Raw genomic sequence first — 21802 nt, 5'->3', positions numbered from 1 at the left:
CCAACAAATGTATGTTTAACAATGTTATGTTTGCATCGGCTCGTGGGCGCCGCAAGCTATGCTATATAAATATAAGTTATAACGAGTGGATAGTGTGTTGGCTTACAAACTGTGTGGTCCGCTGTTCGAATCCCCGTCCGGCAAAAGGTAAAAGTTAAAAAAAAAATTATAAAATTGAATAATTTCTTCTACAATGTTTGTATTACAGAAAAAGATGCTAAGAACTAAAAAAACTCGTGGAAGTATATTCTATGTTAGTAAGACTAAATTAATTAATTTTCTATTCATATGAAAGATATATAACATAAGTTGCTATATTCATTGCACTTTTATCCTATTTCATCGATTTAGCTAGTTTTTGTTGTGTGGATTTGCTTTATAAGCCTCTGAAATTACAAAGTTATACAAAATATAAAAAAATATTATCAAATTCTATCGTATATTGTTTACGGTTTTCATGAGTATTTTCTTAGAGCCAATAAGGATATCAGCTTAGTTAGTATTAAACGGAAAATATAAAAAAATTACCATTAGAAAGCCTGTCTACCTGCAAATGAAAATAATTATTTTTAATAAGTTGAAATTTTGGTTTTATTACAAACGGACGAGATACCCTTTATAGAAAAAATTACCGCGTTTAAAAAAATCCATCCAGAAGGTATATTATTGGAATCATATCCATGGACTAATGAGACATTTTTGAAATTCTTCTTAGAATTATTTGAAATAAAAAATATTATAAAATTAGACATAATTTCCACTTGTCAGTATAGCATATATAATATATAATGTGAATATTAAGTTCGAGTTTAGCGTCTAAAATTGTCATTTTGTCACAATTACTTATCTTTTATAATCCATTTTAAAGAATATAAACTTCATAAAAAAAACTTGCTTTGGGATATTCTCCATCAAGTTATATTAAAATCGAAGACGTTTGTACTTTTCTTATTGATTTATTTTTGATTTTAGCGGCTAAACTCGAACTTAGTGCTCACTTTTCGGAATTGCTGTAACATAAAAATATAGATTAAAAAAATGGTTTCATCTCCAACCTGTGATCCAGATGTAGAGTAAATATAGATGATCCTATTACCACTTATGATGTCGTATATTTTTAATGTGCATTAACGATTAACAAAAATATACTGTTCTTTAATTGGTTATTGTTTTTTAGTTTTATATTTTTATCAACATAAAGTGTTTCTGTTTTCTCTACATCACAACATTCACTGCTCAGTTTTTGAAAACACCAATAACAAACGTGTGCCCTCCATAAATGCATCAACAGAACCAGGGCTGTGGAGTCGGAGCCGGAGTCTTGGAGTCGGAGTCTGAAGATTTTGCTGGAGTTGGAGTCGTATAAATTTTGCCCGGCGAAACAACATTTGAAAAACACTTCATATCTTTGTAACTAAAGAAATATTTCGACAAACGAAGTACTGGATTTCAGGCCATTCAAAGTGTATTTATTTGGGTGAAATTTCACGGTGATATAGGCTTACTAGAATATGGGCTGAATTGATCAATTGTATAGTCCATTTTTGACTATCGGTTTTTAACCCTATATACACTGAAAAAAATATTGTCGTGAGACCAAAGATTTCATGTCTTTAAATTACGAACGCGTTTTTTGCTTAACATAAAAGACGCATTTTTCTGATATAAAGTTTTTTTCCCTGTCCGAAAGACCGTGAACATTTCTATAAAGTCGTTTTTTCCTTATAATTAAGTGATTGAAATTAAAAATGGTTATATTAAAATGAAAGAAAATTTTGTTTGACTATAGTGAACTTATCTTTAATAATTGTGAAAAATTCTTCAAAATTAAATAAATTGTCTTTAAATTAAATAAATTGTTGACCTTAGTCAACAAAAAAGTGTTTAAAAGTAGGAGACGTGCTTCAACACTTTATTTTAAAGACGATTTTTACTTGATACATAGCATAATTTCTACTTCAACTCGAGCCTGAATTTGAAAATTTAAGTTGTCGTTAACATGTTTTTAAAGAACTATATTTGCACATGAAGAAAAAAACAAAAACAAAAAAATGAATAAATTAACATAGAATAAAGTACGCAAAACTTAAATTTACAAGACAATTCTGTCTTAAAAGTATCCTTACTTCAATTGTCCGCTTCTTTGGCTCGGAATCAATACCAAAATCATTAGTATAAAGACAAAATCTTTGTTACTGGACATGCTTTTTTTTCAGTGTATGCACAATTTTAAGGCAATATACCAGTAGAACCTAATGTTCTGAATTTTTAGCAGGCATGTCGAGATGGAAGATGGTTCATACCGGACAATTTTGTGATATAGCACCTACATATAAACCCATATCCGATTTGTTTTAAGAAATTTTACCCAGTCTAAAATTTTCATAAGAATTGTCAGAATTTTTGAGTTATTTGAGATCCATAAATATATGCGGAAATTTCTCGTCGGCCAAGATTTTGTGTATGGAGATAATTACTTGAGAAATCTCCATATACACCCGATGTCCTTGAAAGCTGTAATTGAAATTAAACCTCTGCCTCTGAAGCGGTCTTTTGAAATTCTTTACATTAAATTAATGGCCTCTAATGTCCATAACTGATAGACCATTTTTAAATCGATGTTTCACCATTTTATTTCTATAGAAACAATATTCGTAACTGTCCACGCTGAAAAAAATATTGTCGTGAGGTCAAAGATTTCATGTCTTTAAAATACGAATGCAGATTTTGCTTAGCATAGAAGACGCATTTCTCTAGTATAAAGTTTGTTTCCTTGTCCAAAAGTCGATAAACTTTTCAATGACGTCATATTGTCCTTATAATTAAGCGATTTCACTTAAAAAAGGGTATCATAACATGAAAGAAAAAATGTTTGGACTAAGGCCAACTTGACTTTAATAATTCAGAAAAATTCTTTAAATTTAATGAAATTGTCTTTAAATCATTCAAATATAGGACATGCTTTCCAACACTTTATTTTAAAGACTTTTTTACTTGAAACATAGCATAGTTTTTCGTGGAAATCGAGTCTTAATTTGGAAAATAAAGTTGTTGCTAACTCGTTTTTAACCCTTTCACTACCGAAATAAACCTAATGTTACAAACTTTACATTTTTCTTCTGTTTTTCCTTGTATTAAGAGCAAAAATTGTAATTCTGAGGACCTACCTCAATTACTTCAAGAGCTATATGAGTTTGTTCTGAAAACTTGATTCTTGAATTGTGACCAAATAGCTCTATGAAAATAAGCGCTATTTGACCTATTATATCTATCGAAGTGTTAGAAGAAATACAAAAAAGAACCCGAAAAAATATCAGGTATAGTTTTTGTAAGAATGTCCATTTTTTAGAGACATACAGTAGAAAAATGGACTCAAAATTTCGTATTTTTCGTTTATGGTTAAAGAAGTTTATCAAAATGTATTTTAGTGCTCACCAATATGGAAAATATTTACAGATTATTTAGATTAAAGCCTCCACTTTAAAATAACGTCGAAAAATAAATCGAAACTAAATGGGGAAATAGAGTTTGGTGTCGTTTACGAATGTCCTCCTAGGTGGACATCGGTAGTGAAAGGGTTAAAGGACTTTGATAGCATATGAAGAAAAAAAGCTGAAAAAGCGAAAAATTAAAATTTGCTTCCTAGAAGCAAGTACACAAAACCCAAATTTAAAAGTGAATTGTGTCTTAAAAGTATCCTTACTTGTATTCTCCGCTTCTTTGGCACGGAATCAATACCAAAATTTTTAAAGTAAAGACAAAATCTTTGGAAACGGACATGCTTGTTTTTCAGTGCAGCTATTTCTGTAATCTGTTGTATGGTAGTGGTTATTTAAAATTCCGCCCGTCCTAATTTATGCACCCTCAAAAAAAATCGCTTCTTTAACATATGTTCCAAACATATTTTGCAGGAAGCACATATATTCTTGGATACTGCCGAAACATTAATATGTTTGTTTTATGTGAACATATTATATGTTTGGAAGCATTTTGAGCCCAAAAATATTATATGCTTGGAAGAATTTTTCCCGAAGACGATTGTGCTCATTCCCTAACATACTCGTTATTTTCACTTCCACGAAATATTTTAATTCTTGGCACCTTTTTCAGTAATACAAATAATGTTGAAGAAATTATTCACTTTTTTATTTTTTTTTTTAATTTTACCTTTCGCCTGCACGGAGAATCGAACCGAGTACCATACAGTTTGTAAGCCAACACACTATCCACTGGGCTACGTAGCTGTCATGGTCACCAGCAGATAATTATCGTTATAAGTTACATTTATATAGCATAGTTTGCAGCGCCCACGAGCCCATGCAAACATAACATTATTTAACAGAAACATACATTCGTTTGCCACGTGGAGCAGTGGTTAGCATGTCTGCCTTGCATGCAAAGGGTCGTGGGTTCAATCCCTGCTCCGACCGAACACTTTTTTTTAATTTACACATTTATATTTATACTATATTAAATTTTTATAATGAAACTTCGAAATGTGGGTTATTAAAGATTTATAGTCATTAACAGTGTTTGATATAAACGAAATTGACTGATTTTTGGATAAAATATTATTTTTTTATTGCAAAAATAACAATTTTGTAACAAAAAACTGTTTTTGGTACAAAACTTTAAAATTTGAAAGGAATTCAAAAACTAACAAAAGAAGAACGTGGAGTCGGGTATAAACATACATAAATAATTTTATAATATAAACATAAATTTATTTAGGCGTGAACAGTTTTTTACTAGCATTTAACACCATCGCTCTAAAATGCATTTTATTTTACTTTAATAATTCATTTTAAAGAAAATAAACTTTTTTAATTGTTTTAGCTGCAAAACTCGAACTTAATGTCCGCTTTTATATTTGAAGGTGTCCGTCAACTCCTCGTGGACTAGTTATTAATAAAGAGGAGCTAAACTTTGTAATTTTTCACTATTTCCTCCTTATTTCATTTTACTGTCCCAACTCTAAAAAGAGTATAGTGCCCTTTCGTTATTTTTATGAAGACCCCTGATTTCTTTTAACGAACCAAGAAAAAAATAATATCAAAATGATAAACAAAACACATGTCCACACATACATAAAATGCTGCTCTCAAGGCGAAAACATAAGCTGTTTGTTTTTCAAATGTCTATTCTCTTGGTTCAGAATGTATATTCTCTTTATTCAAATTAAATAATATTTAGACTTAAACATAGCAAATTTTTGGCCTTATCATAAAACAGTTTTCCGAAACAACATACAAGCGGTTTCACAGAAATTGTTCTCTTTTGACTCTTTTGCTGTGTTATATTGATATCTTTCGTCAACTCTCCCGGTTTCCATCTCTATTTCTTTCTCTATACTCTCTCTGTCGCTTTGAATAAAATATCACAACATATGTATGTTTAGTCAAAATTTGTAAATTTATACATGTTTGCATTCACACATATGATTTTTATGAAACATTCATGCCACAAACATAATATATTCTAACATATTAACATAGATGTCCAAAACATTCAGTGTTAGTTTAGGAAAATTACATGTTCGCACTTAAATATATTGTGATTTAAAATCGTGCCCGAAACACATTTTGTTTATATCGGAACATATGAAAAACATATTTTTCTAACAGTGTGGAAGTTTATGTTTCTTTTATATATCCGACACATTACATTTTTTAACATCTAAACTTTCTATGTGATTAGCCCGCCATTTAGATTTTTGTGTATTTTTCTTTTTTATATAGATTTATTTTTTATAAAATGCCTATATATACCAATACCAGGATTTTACTTCTTAACATTATGGAAGCCCAATTATTTTTTGAAATTTTGTGTTTTTATAAATTTATATTCTGGAGATTGTTGTTATCTACACATATTTTTATGTGGTCTCTATATATTTATTGGCCTGAAATTAAAATGTAGAGTTCTTTACATCAATAAAATGTTGAGATTTGTCGTCGAGTCGTATCAAAAATTAAAATTAGAGTTCTTTAGGACATATAAACACATATGGCATAAACACATAGAATACTTATATCGGTCTATTTTTGGAACACTACACAAATTACAATTGGAATACTGTTAAAGTGAGATTTAGGTACACCACCTGGAGTCGACTCCGGAGTCGGAGTCGAGGCTAATAAGAAATGCTGGAGTCGGAGCTGGAGTCGAGCAAAATTGACTCGACTCCACAGCCCTGAACAGAACTGAATGCAGCAATACAACTCGAAGACACAAATAGTCATAAAAGGACACATACCTGCCGTAAAGAAAAACAAAAGCAGTATGAACAAGTATATACGGCCGTAAGTTCGGCCAGGCCGAATCTTATGTACCCTCCACCATGTATTGCGTAGAAACTTCTACGAAAGACTGTCATCCACAAATTTCAACTCACATGGTTGTTAAATATCATATACTACCACCACGTACCAAATTTCAACCAGATCGGATGAATTTTGCTTCTCCAAAAGGCACCGGAGGTCAAATCTGGGGATCGGTTTATATGGGAGCTATATATTATTATGAACTGATATGAACCAATTCCTGCATGGTTGTTGGATACCCTATACTAACATCACGTACCAAATTTCAACCGAATGGGAAGAATTTTGCTCTTCCAAGGTGCTCCGGAGGTAAAATCTGGGGATCGGTTTATATGGGGCCTATATATAATTATCGACCGATATCGACCAATTTTTGCATGGGTGTTTGAGGCCATATATTAACATCACGTACTAAATTTCAACTGAATCAGATAAATTTTGGTCTTCCAAGAGGCTCTGGAGGTCAAATCTGGTGATCGGTTTATATGGGGGCTATATATAATTATGGACCGATATGGACCAATTTTTGCATGGTTGTTAGAGACCATATACTAACACCATGTACCAAATTTCAGCCGGATCGGATGAAATTTGTTTCTCGCAAGCCAAATCGGGGGATAGGTTAATATGGGGGCTATATATAATTATGGACCGATATGGACCAATTTTTGCATGGTTGTTAAAGACCATATACTAACCCAATGTACCAAATTTCAGCCGGATCGGATGAAAATTGTTTCTCGTAGAGGCTCCGCAAGCCAAATCGGGGGATCGGTTTATATGGGGGCTATATATAATTATAGACCGATGTGGACCAATTTTTGCATGGTTTTTAGAGACCATATACTAACATCATGTACCAAATTTCAGCCGGATCGGATGAAATTTGCTTCTCTTAGAGGCTTTGCAAGCCAAATCGGGGGATCGGTTTATATGGGGGCTATATATAATTATGGACCGATGTGAACCAATTTTTGCATGGTTGTTAGAGACCATATACTAACACCATGTACCAAATTTCAGCCGGATCGGATAAAATTTGCTTCTCTTAGAGGCTCTGCAAGCCAAATCGGGGGATCGGTTTATATGGGGGCTATATATAATTATGGACCGATGTGAACCAATTTTTGCATGGTTGTTAGAGACCATATACTAACACCATGTACCAAATTTCAGCCGGATCGGATGAAATTTGCTTCTCTTGGAGGCCTCGCAAGCCAAATTTGGGGGTCCGTTTATATGGGGGCTATACGTAAAAGTGGACCGACATGGCCCATTTGCAATACCATCCGACCTACATCAATAACAACTACTTGTACCAAGTTTCAAGTCGATAGCTTGTTTCGTTCGGAAGTTAGCGTGATTTCAACAGACGGACGGACGGACGGACGGACATGCTCAAAACTCCGAATTTCACCACGACCCAAAATATATATACTTTATGGGGTCTTAGAGCAATATTTCGATGTGTTACAAACGGAATGACAAAGTTAATATACCCCCCATCCTATGGTGGAGGGTATAAAAAGGGAATAAGCTGTAGGTAGCCATCTTACGAATCGGAAAATTTTTTCAATACAAAAATTTTTCCTAGTAAATTGTCCACAGTAAGATTTTTATATTGCCCATATATTTTTATAATAAAATCAACGATGCATTAACTACTGAGCTGGAAATTTATTTAAAGAAAAATTCTTCCCATTTCGTAGTTAGTGAACTAAAAAACATTTACTGAAATTTCATAAGTTTTCCCTTAGCTAAGTTAATTTTCGTTGTGGCTACGAAAAATTATCTATATTACAGTATTTTTTTTGAACTATGTGGAAGTTAGAACGGTCCTTAAATTTACAAGACATTTTTTTTTCTATGTACCTACATCTGACATCACTTCTTCCTCGGTATACTTATAGATTAAAGCTGATTCAATTGCCTACTCTAACAAGCCGGTTATTCTATGCGCTTAAGAGCATTTGAAACTCTTTTTAAACATATGTACACAGAAAAAAGGGAAATGGTTTTTGTTCACTAACTACGAAATGGGAAGGATTTTTCCTTAAATAAATTTCCAACACAGTAGTTAATGCATCGTTGATTCTATTATAAAATAAGTAAGGAAAGTCTAAAGTCGGGCGGGGCCGACTATATTATACCCTGCACCACTTTGTAGATCTAAATTTTGATACCATATCACATCCGTCAAATGTGTTGGGTGCTATATATAAAGGTTTGTCCCGAATACATACATTTAAATATCACTCGATTTGGACAGAATTTGATAGGCTTTTACAAAATCTATAGACTAAAATTTTAAGTTGGCTAATGCACTAGGGTGGAACATAATTTTAGTAAAAAAAATATGGGAAACATTTAAATCTGAAGCAATTTTAAGGAATCTTCGCAAAAGTTTATTACACAGAAAAAAAAGTGTCTTGTAAATTTAAGGGCCATTTTAACTTCCACATAGTTCAACAAATTTACTTTAATATAGTTCATTTTTCGTAACCACAACGAAAATTAACTTAGCTAAAAGAAAACTTATAAAAATTCAGTAAATGTTTTTTAGTTCACTAACTAGAAAATGGGAAGGATTTTTCCTTAAATAAATTTTTGTTAATGTTATTGCATACAATTTATTTTTATGTTAATGTTATTTGCATACAAACCTGATTTCTTTGCATTTTATTTTATTGAAATGCATAGTTGTGTACATTAATTTTCTGTTTTCTATGTGAAATAAATACTTCTGTTTTGTGTTTACCAAAAAAATATATTTATTTTTAATATTATTTATATTGCCGGTTTTTTGACGATTTTTAAAAAGTAAGTGTCGATTATGACGATTTTTATCGAAAAAAGTGACGATTTTTCTTGAAATTTTATTGGCAGCCCTGATGAGTGGTAATAGGATGATCTACGAGTATATTTATTCTACATCTGGATCACAGGTTGGAGATGCAACCAGTTTTTTTAATCTATATTTTTTGTGTTACAGCAATTCCTACAGGTGAGTACTAAGTTCGAGTTTAGGTGCTAGAATTAAAAATAAATCACTAAGAACAGTATAAAATTATACGTCTTCGATACAAATTTAAATATAACTTGATGGAGAATAGCTCAAACCAAGTTTTTTATACAGATTATTGTTTGATAATGGATTATTAAGGAAAAGTTATCATGAAAATTGCGATTTTAGCCGCTAAACTTAAATACTAAATGCTATACTGACAAGTGGAAATTATGTCTTATTTTATAATATTTTTTATTTCAAATATATTCTGAGAATAATTTCAATAACGTCCCATTAGTCCATGGATATGATTCCAATAATGTACCTACTGGATGGATTTTTCAATGTGGTAAGTTTTTCTATAAACGGTATTTTGTCCGTTTTTAATAAAACCAAAGTTTCAATATATTAATAATAATTATTTTCACTTGCAGGTAGACAGGCCTTGTAATGGTAATTTTTTGGAATATTCTTACTGTTTAATGCTAACTAAGCTGAAATCCTTATTGGCTCTAGGAAATACTCTTGAAAACCGTAAGTTAAAAATGAATATGTACGATAGAATTTGATAATATTTTTCTTATATTTTGTATAACTTTGCAATTGCAGATGCTTATAAGACAAATCCGCCCAACAAAAGTTAGCCAAAATCGATGAAATTGGATAACAATTCAACTTATACCACATATATCTTTCTAACCTAACCTTCATATGGATAGAAAACATTGAAATTTAAATTAATTAGTTTAGTCCTAATAACATAGAAAATTACTCTTTTCAAGAAACAATTACTAACTACCGACAAGTAACTGCATCCAAGGTACGAATAAAAATATTTCCTTTATTGTATATCATAAGTCATAGTTTTGTGTAATATAATAATAATTTTTTGAAATAAAATACTGGTGGTTATAGAAAATTGACTTGTTTTGCACTAAAAATGTCTTAGTTGTATAAAGGCTTGTTGTACCTTTGATTCCTCAATTTCTCTACTTTTTTGAAAATTATACTGACAAACAGTTTATTTCAACACATTTCGTAGTACAGGTTTCCCAAAAAATTGTTCATTTTTCCGGATAGCAGGAATATTTTGAATGAGTTTAAGTATATTCTTCCCACAGCATAGTAATAATGAACTAAAATACGATGCAATACATGAACTAATTTATAAGAAAATCATGAACTTATCTAGATGAAAAAAATCTTTGGCGTCAAATCATGGTCATTCTTACTATGGATTAGTTCATTTTTCATAAAAAATAGTAAACTTTTTTTTTTCGGTGTTTATGATTTATCGCTCGATATATATGTATTAGAAGTTTAGGAAAATTAGAGTCATTTTTACAACTTTTCGACTAAGCAGTGGCGATTTAACAAGGAAAATGTTGGTATTTTGACCATTTTTGTCGAAATCAGAAAAAACATATATATGGGAGCTATATCTAAATCTGAGCCGATTTCAATCAAAATTGGCACACATGACTATATTACTAATTGTACACCTAGTGCAAAATTTCAACCAAATTGGGCCAAAACTCTGGCTTCTGGGGCCATATAAGTCCATATCGGGGGAAAAATATATATGGAAGCTATATCTAAATCTGAACCGATTTCAATCAAATTTGGCACACATGACTATACTACCAATTGTACTCCTTGTGCAAAATTTCAAGCTAATCCGGATAAAACTCTGGCGCTTCTGGGTCCATATAAGTGCATATCCGGCGAAAGATATATATGGAAGCTATATCTAAATCCATATAAGTGCATATCCGGCGAAAGATATATATGGAAGCTATATCTAAATCTTAATCCATTTCAAACAAATTTGGCACGCATAGCTACAATGCTAAATCTACTCCCTGTGCAAAATTTCAACCAAATTGTGGCAAAACTCTGGCTTTTAGGACCATATTAGTCCATATCGGGCGAAAGATATATATGGGAGCTATATCTAAATCTGAACCGATTTCAATCAAATTTTGCACACTTGACTATACTACTAATTGTACTCCTAGCGCAAAATTTCAACCAAATTCGGCCAAAAATCTGGCTTCTGGGGCCATATAAATCCATATCGGGCGAAAGATATATATGGGAGCTATATCTAAATCTGAACCGATTTCAATCAGATTTTGCAGACTTGACTATACGACTAAGTGTTATGTTTGTACAAAATTTCAAGCAAATCGGTATAAAACTCTGGCTTCTGGGTCCATATTAGTGCATATCGGGCGAAAGATATATATGGGAGCTATATCTAAATCTGAACCGATTTCTTCCAAAATCAATAGGGTTCTATTCTGACCCAAATTAGGTACATGTGCCAAATTTGAAGGCGATTGGACTTAAATTGCGACCTAGACTTTGATCACAAAAATGTGTTCACAGACAGACAGACGGACGGACGGACAGACGGACATGGTTATATCGACTCAGGGACCCACCCTGAGCATTATTGCCAAAGACACCATGTGTTTATCTCGTCTCCTTCTGGGTGTTACAAACATATGCACTAACTTATAATACCCTGTTCCACAGTGTGGCGCAGGGTATAAATACATGGGCAATATAAAAATCTTACTACGAAATGTGGACAATTTACTAAGAAACAAGGCCGTAAGTTCGGCCAGGCCGAAGCTTATGTACCCTCCATCATGGATTCCGTAGAAACTTCATCTAAACACTGCCATCCAGAATCGAATTACTTAAGTTGCGGTAACGCTTGCCGATGGCAAGGTATCTTAAAACCTCCTAACACCATCTTCTAAATTGTATGTAAGTCCATACGTGGTATATATTAAATCAAAAAGATCGATCCAATACGTATATAATTCAGTTTGACAAAGTAGACATAAAATTTTTACAAAATTTTCTACAGAAATAAAATTTTAACAAAATTTTCTATAGAAATAAAAATTTTGACAAAATTTTCTATAGAAAGAAAATTCTGACAAAAATTTCTACAGAAATAAAATTTTAACAAAATTTTCTATAGAAATAAACTTTTGACAAAATTTTCTATAGAAATAAAATCGTGGTAGATTATTTTTGGCTCGAGTGGCAACCATGATTATGAACCGAATAAAATTTGAACAAAATTTGCTATAGAAATAAAATTGTGACAAAATTTTCTATAGAAATAAAATTTTGACAATGATGAAAATTTTATTATGAACCGAATAAAATTTTAACAAAATTTTCTCTAGAAATAAAATTTTGACAAAATTTTCTATAGAAATAAAATTTTGACAAAATTTTCTATAGAAATAAAATTTTGGTAGATTATTTTTGGCTCTAGTGGCAACCATGATTATGAACCGATATGGACCAATTTTGGTATGGTTGTTAGCGACCATATACTAACACCACGTGCCTAATTTGAACCGGATCGGATGAATTTTGCTCCTCCAAGAGGCTCCGGAGGTCAAATCTGGAGAATGTTTTATATGGGGGCTATATATAATTATGGACCGATATGGACCAATTCTGGCACGGTTGTTAAAGATCATATACTAACACCATGTTCCAAATTACAACCGGATTGGATGAAATTTGCTTCTCTTGGAGACTTCGCAAGCCAAATCTGGGGATCGGTTTATATGGGGGCTATATATAATTATGAACCGATGTGGACCAATTTTTGCATGGTTGTTAGAGACCATATACCAATATCATGTACCAAATTTCAGGCGGATCGGATGAAATTTGCTTCTCTTTGAGGCTCCGCAACCCAAATCTGGGGATCGGTTTATATGGGCGCCATATATAATTATGGACCGATGTGGACCTATTTTCGCATGATTGTTAGAGACGATATACCAACACCATGTACCAAATTTCAGCCGGATCGGATGAAATATGCTTCTCTTAGAGGCTCCACAAGCCAAATCTGGGGATCGGTTTATATGGGGGCTATATATAATTAAGGATCGATATGGACCAATTTTTTCATGGTTGTTAGAGACCCTATACCAACACCATGTACCAAATTTCAGCCGGATCGGATGAAATATGCTTCTGTTAGAGGCTCCACAAGCCAAATCTGAGGGTCCCTTTATATGGTGGCTATACGTAAAAGTGGACCGATATGGCCTATTTTCAATAACATCCGACCTACATCGATAACAACTACTTGTGCCAAGTTTCAAGTCGATAGCTTGTTTCGTTCGGAAGTTAGCGTGATTTCAACAGGCGGACGGACGGACGGACGGACATGCTTAGATCGACTCAGAATTTCACCACGACCCAGAATATATATACTTTATGGGGTCTTAGAACAATATTTCGATGTGTTACAAACGGAATGACAAAGTTAATATACCCCCATCCTATGATGGAGGGTATAAAAATTGTGTATGGAAAAAAATTTTTGTACTCAAAATTAACTTAACGACATTACCGATTCGTATGATGGCTACCTACAGATTATTTCCCTTTTTATTATAAAAGGTTAAAGGTTAGGTTAAAGTGGCAGCCCGATTAAGATTCAGGCTCACTTAGACTATTCAGTCCATTGCGATATTTATACCCTGCGCCACACTGTGGAACAGGGTATTATAAGTTAGTGCATATGTTTGTAACACCCAGAAGGAGACGAGATAGACACATGGTGTCTTTGGCAATAATGCTCAGGGTGGGTCGATATAACCATGTCCGTCTGTCTGTTAACACATTTTTGTGATCAAGGTCTAGGTCGCAATTTAAGTCCAATCGCCTTCAAATTTGGCACATGTTTCTAATTTGGGTCAGAATAGAACCCTATTGATTGTGGAAGAAATCGGTTCAGATTTAGATATAGCTCCCATATATATCTTTCGCCCGATATGCACTAATATGGATCCAGCAGCCAGAGTTTTATACCGATTTGCTTGAAATTTTGTACAAACATAACACTTAGTCGTATAGTTAAGTGTGCAAAATTTGATTGAAATCGGTTCAGATTTAGATATAGCTCACATATATATCTTTCGCCCGATATGGACTAATATGGTCCTAAAACCCAGAGTTTTAGCCCAATTTGTTTGAAATTTTGCACAGGGAGTAGATTTAGCATTGTAGCTATGCGTGCCAAATTTGGTTGAAATCGATTCAGATTTAGATATAGCTCCCATATATATCTTTCGCCCAATATGGACTAATATGGTCCTACACTGTTAGAAAAATATGTTTTTCATATGTTCCGATATAAACAAAATGTGTTTCGGGCACAATTTTTAAACGCAATATATTTAAGTGCAAACATGTAATGTTCCCAAAGTAACACTAAATGTTTGGAACACATATGTTAATATGTTAGAGTATATCGTCCCCTCAATAAAACAATAGTGTATACGAATATACACCATTATTTTTTTATTGCAGAATAAGAATCTACATAATCGATTCTAGATCTGGTCAAAATTTGATAAAATTCTACTTCCACAAAGTTGGTCAAAATGTCAATTGAAAAAATAGTGTAAAATTTCTCGTTAGAATATGTTCATTAATAATTGCCTAAATGCAGGTATTGTGTTTTATATAGTTGTTCCTCTGAACATAATTTCGAAGAAAAATAGTGTATAAAAAGTATACACAATTTTTATTATTCAAAACAAGACGGACGAAGAAGATTTCTCCGCAGGATCTTCGACGAATATGTTGCAGATACAGACGAAGAGGCAGAATCAGGCGCTGAGTCGAAAGCATATGAATCAGATAAAGTTACTGCGGCAAGGGAATAGTACCCTGAAGTAGACCAAGACATGGGGAGTCCAATTGCAGACGTCATTAATAACGAGGAGGCTGAGCTCAAGACACCTACTCGCAAGAGGATGGTAAATCCGTATGGAACGATTTGTGTTATTCATGGTTAGTCTTATACATTTACGGTAAATTAAATGTTGCAGATGTATACGCATGCATGGATGCAAAATAATAGGACGAAGAAAAAGCGGTCCGGAAAACTTAACTATGGCTCTTGTTGGTGGAGCCCAGACTCTAAGATACAATCTGAGGTCTAAACAAGTATGCAAGCAATTCTTTCTGAAAACACTTAATATAAAGGGTGATTTGTTAAGAGCTTGATAACTTTTTTTTTTTAAAAAAACGCATAAAATTTGCAAAATCTCATCGGTTCTTTATTTGAAACGTTAGATTGGTCCATGACATTTACTTTTTGAAGATAATTTCATTTAAATGTTGACCGCGGCTGCGTCTTAGGTGGTCCATTCGGAAAGTCCAATTTTGGGCAACTTTTTCGAGCATTTCGGCCGGAATAGCCCGAATTTCTTCGGAAATGTTGTCTTCCAAAGCTGGAATAGTTGCTGGCTTATTTCTGTAGACTTTAGACTTGACGTAGCCCCACAAAAAATAGTCTAAAGGCGTCAAATCGCATGATCTTGGTGGCCAACTTACCGGTCCATTTCTTGAGATGAATTGTTCTCCGAAGTTTTCCCTCAAAATGGCCATAGAATCGCGAGCTGTGTGGCATGTAGCGCCATCTTGTTGAAACCACATGTCAACCAAGTTCAGTTCTTCCATTTTTGGCAACAAAAAGTTTGTTAGCATCGAACGATAGCGATCGCCATTCACCGTAACGTTGCGTCCAACAGCATCTTTGAAAAAATACGGTCCAATGATTCCACCAGCGTACAAACCACACCAAACAGTGCATTTTTCGGGATGCATGGGCAGTTCTTGAACGGCTTCTGGTTGCTCTTCACTCCAAATGCGGCAATTTTGCTTATTTACGTAGCCATTCAACCAGAAATGAGCCTCATCGCTGAACAAAATTTGTCGATAAAAAAGCGGATTTTCTGCCAACTTTTCTAGGGCCCATTCACTGAAAATTCGACGTTGTGGCAGATCGTAAGTCTATTCATGATGAAATGTCAAAGCATACTGAGCATCTTTCTCTTTGACACCATGTCTGAAATCCCACGTGATCTGTCAAATACTAATGCATGAAAATCCTAACCTCAAAAGAATCACCCTTTATTAACAAAACTCAATGTCGTGAAGTTATAGATAAACGAGGGCACCATGGGCATCATAAAAAAAGGGATGAAGAACCAAGGAGAATAATTAAGGACCATATTGAATCGTTTCCGGCTGTGGAGAGCCACTATACTCGATCGAAATCAAAACCGTTGCTTCTAATTTAAACATTTCAAAAATGTTTCAACTCTTTAATGCAAAGCATGAGACCAATTCTATTAAGGAAAATGTATACAGGCGTATTTTCTGCAATGAATATAACTATAGCTTTCATAAGCCGAAGAAGGATACATGTTCCACGTGCGAACGATATCGTAACTCTGACAACAAGGAGATTATGCAGGAAGCATTTGATGAACATATTCAGAATAAGAAGAGAGCTAGAGAGGAAAAGGAGGCCGATAAAGAAGAGGCAAAAAGTAATAGTAAATTGAGGGTATATACTTTTGACTTACAATCTATTTTAACAAGCTCATGCAGCAATGTAATCTCATTGTATTATTCAAGGAAGTTTGCCAGTTTTAACAATACATTTTTCGATCTTGCCTCGAAGGAAGGCTACTGTTTCTTGTGGGATGAAACGCAGGGACATAGAGGTTCGGACGAGATTGGGACCACAATTATAAAAATGTTGAGCTTATTGACGAAAATGTAGCGGATGTAATTTTGTATTGTGATTGTTGTGGTGGGCAGAATAGGAGTTGCTATATTGCAGCGCTTCTATTTTACGCAATTCGTAACTTTAATTTAAATACTGTCACGATTAAGTATTTAGAAAGCGGCCACACACAAATGGAGGCCGATTGTATGCACTCAACAATTGAACGTGCCAAGCGAATATATCTATCTACTCTCCCGAGGAATGATCAACAATTTTGCGAAGAAAACAACCATACATTGTGGAAAGAATGTTCTGGAGCGACATTTATAATATCAAGGAATGGTTCAGCAGATTAGGGCACACTTTCAAAAAGAATAACAGAAATGACTCAGTGAATTGGTTGAAAATTAAGCAAATTAAAGTGGAGAAAGTCAATCCTCATTTGCTGCTCTACAAAGAAAAATGGGACTCCGATTGGCAAACAATTGACTTAATGGAAGGAAAAAGAAAAAAATCAACTAATAATAACTGTTATACTCGAAAATTGTGCTCTAAATTTAAGCAACAGCTTACCATATCGTCTTTACAACGATCTCAAGGGGCTGTGCACCAAAAATATAATTCCCAAAGAATTTCATTCCTTTTATCTTAGTCTTCAGCCTGGAGGAAATCGAAATTGCTTGGATGAGCCTGATGCAGAGTAATATATTCCCGAAGGTGAATATTAATTAATATTGCCTTTCATTCGTGTATTTTTTTTTTTAATTTTAATTGAATTGCTCTGTAGTCAACGTGTTATTGAATTTCCAAAAATGACTGAATTATAAATAAAATGGATTATTAGTACAAATACTTTGTTTTATTGCATGAACATTCGTCCGGCAAATTAAAATACTTCATGATAAATGGCGCAAAAAAATTACATAAAATAGTGTATACCATACAAAATAAAATAGTGTATACTGATTTTCATATAGATTCTAAAATAAATAAAGTAGCCTATGTGATATCATGGTATTTTGAATGTTATTTAATTGCAATTAATGCACTTATAGATTAGTAGAATATCATCTACCAATGGTCTGATTATTCCACCACATAGTTAAGTTACAAGAAGTTGAAAACACCTATAATTTTCTGAAATATGACGGTTTTCCCAAAAGTATATTTTTACAAAACCTTCAAACTCGATTTTCTCGAAACGACCAAAAAATTATACACTATTGTTTCATTGAGGGGACGATATTATGTTTGGGGCATGCATGTTTCATAAAAATTATATGTGTGAATGTAAACATATATAAATTTACAAATTTCGACTACACATATATATGTTGTGATATTTTATTCAGAGAGCGACAGAGAGAGTATAGAGAAACCGGGAAGGCTGACGAAAGATAGCAAATTAACACAGCGAGAGAATCAAAAGAGAGCAATTTCTGTGAAACCGCTTATATGTTGTTTCGGAAACTCCTTTATGATAAGGCCAAAAATTTTATATGCTTAAGTCTATATATTATTTAATTATTTGAATATTACACAGAAAAAACTGAAGCAAAATAAAAATCAATTATTGGCATAATTGACTGAAAAAAATATATCAAATACGATTTTTATTAAGTCAAATATGAAAATAATTGGTTGAATGAAAAACTGGCAAAAATATCAAAATTCCCTGGTAATTGAATTCACAACACATCAATTACTATGTTCAATTGGACCAAGTGTAAATGTTATTGATTTAAGTATAATGTGTAATTGCCTGATAAAACTGTTTATGACGTTGCTACGTAACGAAAAATAAATAAATAGAAACAATAAAATGTCATTTATTTTTATCATTAAGAAACTTCGTAAGTACATGGTCGAATTTACTCGTGGTATCGGTACCGCGAGTCGAAATGATTACATTAACAACATTTTTGGCGCATATTTTATTTTTCTCGCAGGTAAGTACCTTTATCTAAATACTAGTGTTTTTGGTCGAACGCATTTTTTTGTGGAAACTACACTCAAAGAATTCTCTTAGTAAAAATGAACATTTTCATTGTGAGTCTAACGTGTGACGTGTTGGAGGAACTCTTTCTCTCTCTCAAGCATATTTACGAAATACTGATGTAACATACGTTCACGCAAACAGAACTTTTAAAGACGTTTAACGATTCACAATAATTTTTAGACTTACGAGAATTCTCGTGACTTCGATTATTAGTCGGTATCACGACGAATCACGAATGTTTCACAGCACTAACTTTTTACGATGGCAAGTTAATATAATATATTTAGTATATATTTCGTATATTCGTAAAAAGACGTTAGTAAAATTTACAAAATTCGCAGAAAACTTTAATAAATAATAAAAAGTTGGTGCATTTCTATGTAATGTCAGGAAGGAAAAGTCTGAGACCCATCGTTTAGTATACCGATAGTCTTAGAATTAAATTCTGAGTCGATTTAGCTATGTCCGTCTGTCTCTCCGTCCAAATGTCTGTCTGTATATGTAATTGTGTGTGCAAAGTACAGCTCGCAGTTTAAGTTCGATCATCTTCAAATTTGGCACAGAGTTGTAATTTGGCGCAAAGACAATCGCTATTCATTTTGGAAAAAATGGGTTCAGGATTAGATATAGCTGACATATATATTTATCACCTATGTGGTCATAATTGACGTATTTATCAACTTATTTTCTTAAAATTTCGGACAGCCACTTTTTTTGGGACTCTCTAAAAATATGCTAAATATTAGCCAAATCGAGTCAGATTTAGATATAGCTCCCATATATATCTTTCGTCCGATTTGCATCTATATGACCTCAAACGCCAGAGTTTTGCCCTGATTTGGGCCAAATTTTGCATAAGGAGTGCATTTAATAGTATCGTTAATTTTGCAAATTTGATTGAAATCGGTTGAGATTTAGATATAGCTCCCATATAAATTAAATTAAATTTAAATTTTGCACAAGAAGTGTGTTTAGTGGTATCATTATGTGTGCCAAATTCGGTTGAAATAGGTTTAGATTTAGATATAGCTCCCATATATATCTTTCGTCCGATTTGCACTTATATGACCTCAAAAGCCAGAGTTTTCACCTGATTTGGGCCAAATTTTGCATAAGGAGTGCATTTAATAGTGTCGTTAATTTTGCAAATTTGATTGAAATCGGTTGAGATTTAGATATAGCTCCCATATATATCTTTCGTCCGATTTGTACTTATTATTATTAATAAATTTATATTTATTTTTATCTTCAGATTGATATTGATTTTGATTTAAAATTTCCTATGGCAAAAGATATTTAAATTGCATGGACATCTTTGGAAAATAAATTGTTCACATTTGTAAAAACCAAATTGCCGAACTCTACTTTATTTAAGAAATTCGATGACGGGCATACATCTTCAAATCAAGGTTTGTATTTTTTTATAGTCGATACTTACACAGAAAAAAATATCACCAGAATATTTCCAATTAAAAAGTTAGTTGAAGTTGAATGTTTTCTCAATTAATAAATTAATTGATACAATTAACTTTTTAATCAAGGTAGAAACATTAGGTTAATTAAGTCAATGATTGAAAATTTTAAAATTTTTAATTAAAAAATTAATTGATAGAATTAACTTTTTAATCAAATTCAGAAGACGAAGTCAGTTAAAAAAAGTGATGAACATTTCTTAATCAAAATAAAAATTCTAAGCCAATTCAGAAAGTAGTTGAAAATAGTTACCTTTTTAAATAAAAAATTAATTGGGGTTTGCATTCAAAATCAATTAAATTTTTAATTGAATCAATTAAAAAATTAATTGAAAATTGCTAATGACATCAATTAATTTTTTAATCAAGGATTTTTTATATGCCCAATTAAAACTGTGATTGGTACTATCATTTTCGTGATTGAAGACATTTCAATTAAAAAATTAATTGGATCAATTAATTTCGTGATTGAATCAGAAAAATATTTTTTTGTGTGTAGGTAAATAAGCAATCTTATGATTTCAGAATCGAAACAATTTGCAATATTCTGGACTTTGCATCAAGTGTTCCCTCCCCCACAAAGGTAAACTCTGATGAAAATGAGTCCAAAATAAGAAGAAATTTAGTATTTTAGACTCGCAAGAATCTTTTGCATTTATAGGAAGTACGAAGGAAGAAATAGCAGCAAAATTAAACTTAGCAAAGCTCCAAAATCGGTGTATGCAACCAAAGTTACTAGTTGTCGGCGAACTAATATCAAGTCCATTGTTCTATATTACGATGGTATTGAATATCCGTTTTTAACAATTCTTGATGCTGTAGATATTTTATGTAATATATTTTATGTCTTTAATTTAGAATATCCCGAAGAATCAGATATTTTTTATAACTTCATTCAAGACTTTTTTTTATGACATGCCTAAAAAGGAAAAATACGCCAAAGTTTCCGTTATAAAAAATGAATTTTTAACATTTGACTTATAATTGCAAGTGTTTTTATATTTAAATTTTAACGGGGCAATCTCTATAATATTGTCAGAAATATTGTCAGAAACTTCCATTTAATAATAAAAACGATTTAAATGAATTTGAGAATTTGCTACAGGAAAATGAAGAAAAGCTGAAACAAATTGTAAGTATGAAAGACGACGAAACAAACTAACAAATAAAATTGATAATTTATAATTTTTCTTAACACTGTTTACATTTTTTAGAAAGAGGTTACAGCAAAAACCGGTGGAGAAGGACACGCACAATTTTTAAGATATTCAGTTCGGAAAGTATATTCCAATGAACTGGCTACATTATATGGCTGGAAGGGGACTAGCACTAAGCCCAGTGCTGAAAAATCTTTCATAATAACTTTAATTAAAAGTAAGTAAATATATATAATACAAATAATAATTAAATTTTATTACAAGA

At 32.5% G+C, this 21802-nt stretch overlaps 1 long non-coding RNA gene and 1 pseudogene across 1 annotated transcript; both read left to right on the top strand.

Moving 5' to 3' along the window:
- The first annotated feature begins 16274 nt into the window (after window positions 1-16274).
- Window positions 16275-17174, top strand: LOC142225009 (uncharacterized; annotated as a pseudogene).
- Window positions 17175-18521: 1347 nt separating this feature from the next.
- Window positions 18522-21274, top strand: LOC142223845 (uncharacterized). The gene is made up of 3 exons (XR_012718925.1): window positions 18522-18858; window positions 20161-20317; window positions 20906-21274. It is a non-coding gene; the product is annotated as an uncharacterized LOC142223845 (long non-coding RNA).
- The last annotated feature ends 528 nt before the right edge of the window (window positions 21275-21802 follow it).

This window comes from Haematobia irritans, chromosome 2 (genome assembly GCF_050003625.1).
Source record: "Haematobia irritans isolate KBUSLIRL chromosome 2, ASM5000362v1, whole genome shotgun sequence".
Taxonomy (NCBI): domain Eukaryota; kingdom Metazoa; phylum Arthropoda; class Insecta; order Diptera; family Muscidae; genus Haematobia; species Haematobia irritans.
Note: the sequence above shows the minus strand (reverse complement) of the source record. Positions and strands in the feature narration are given on the sequence as shown.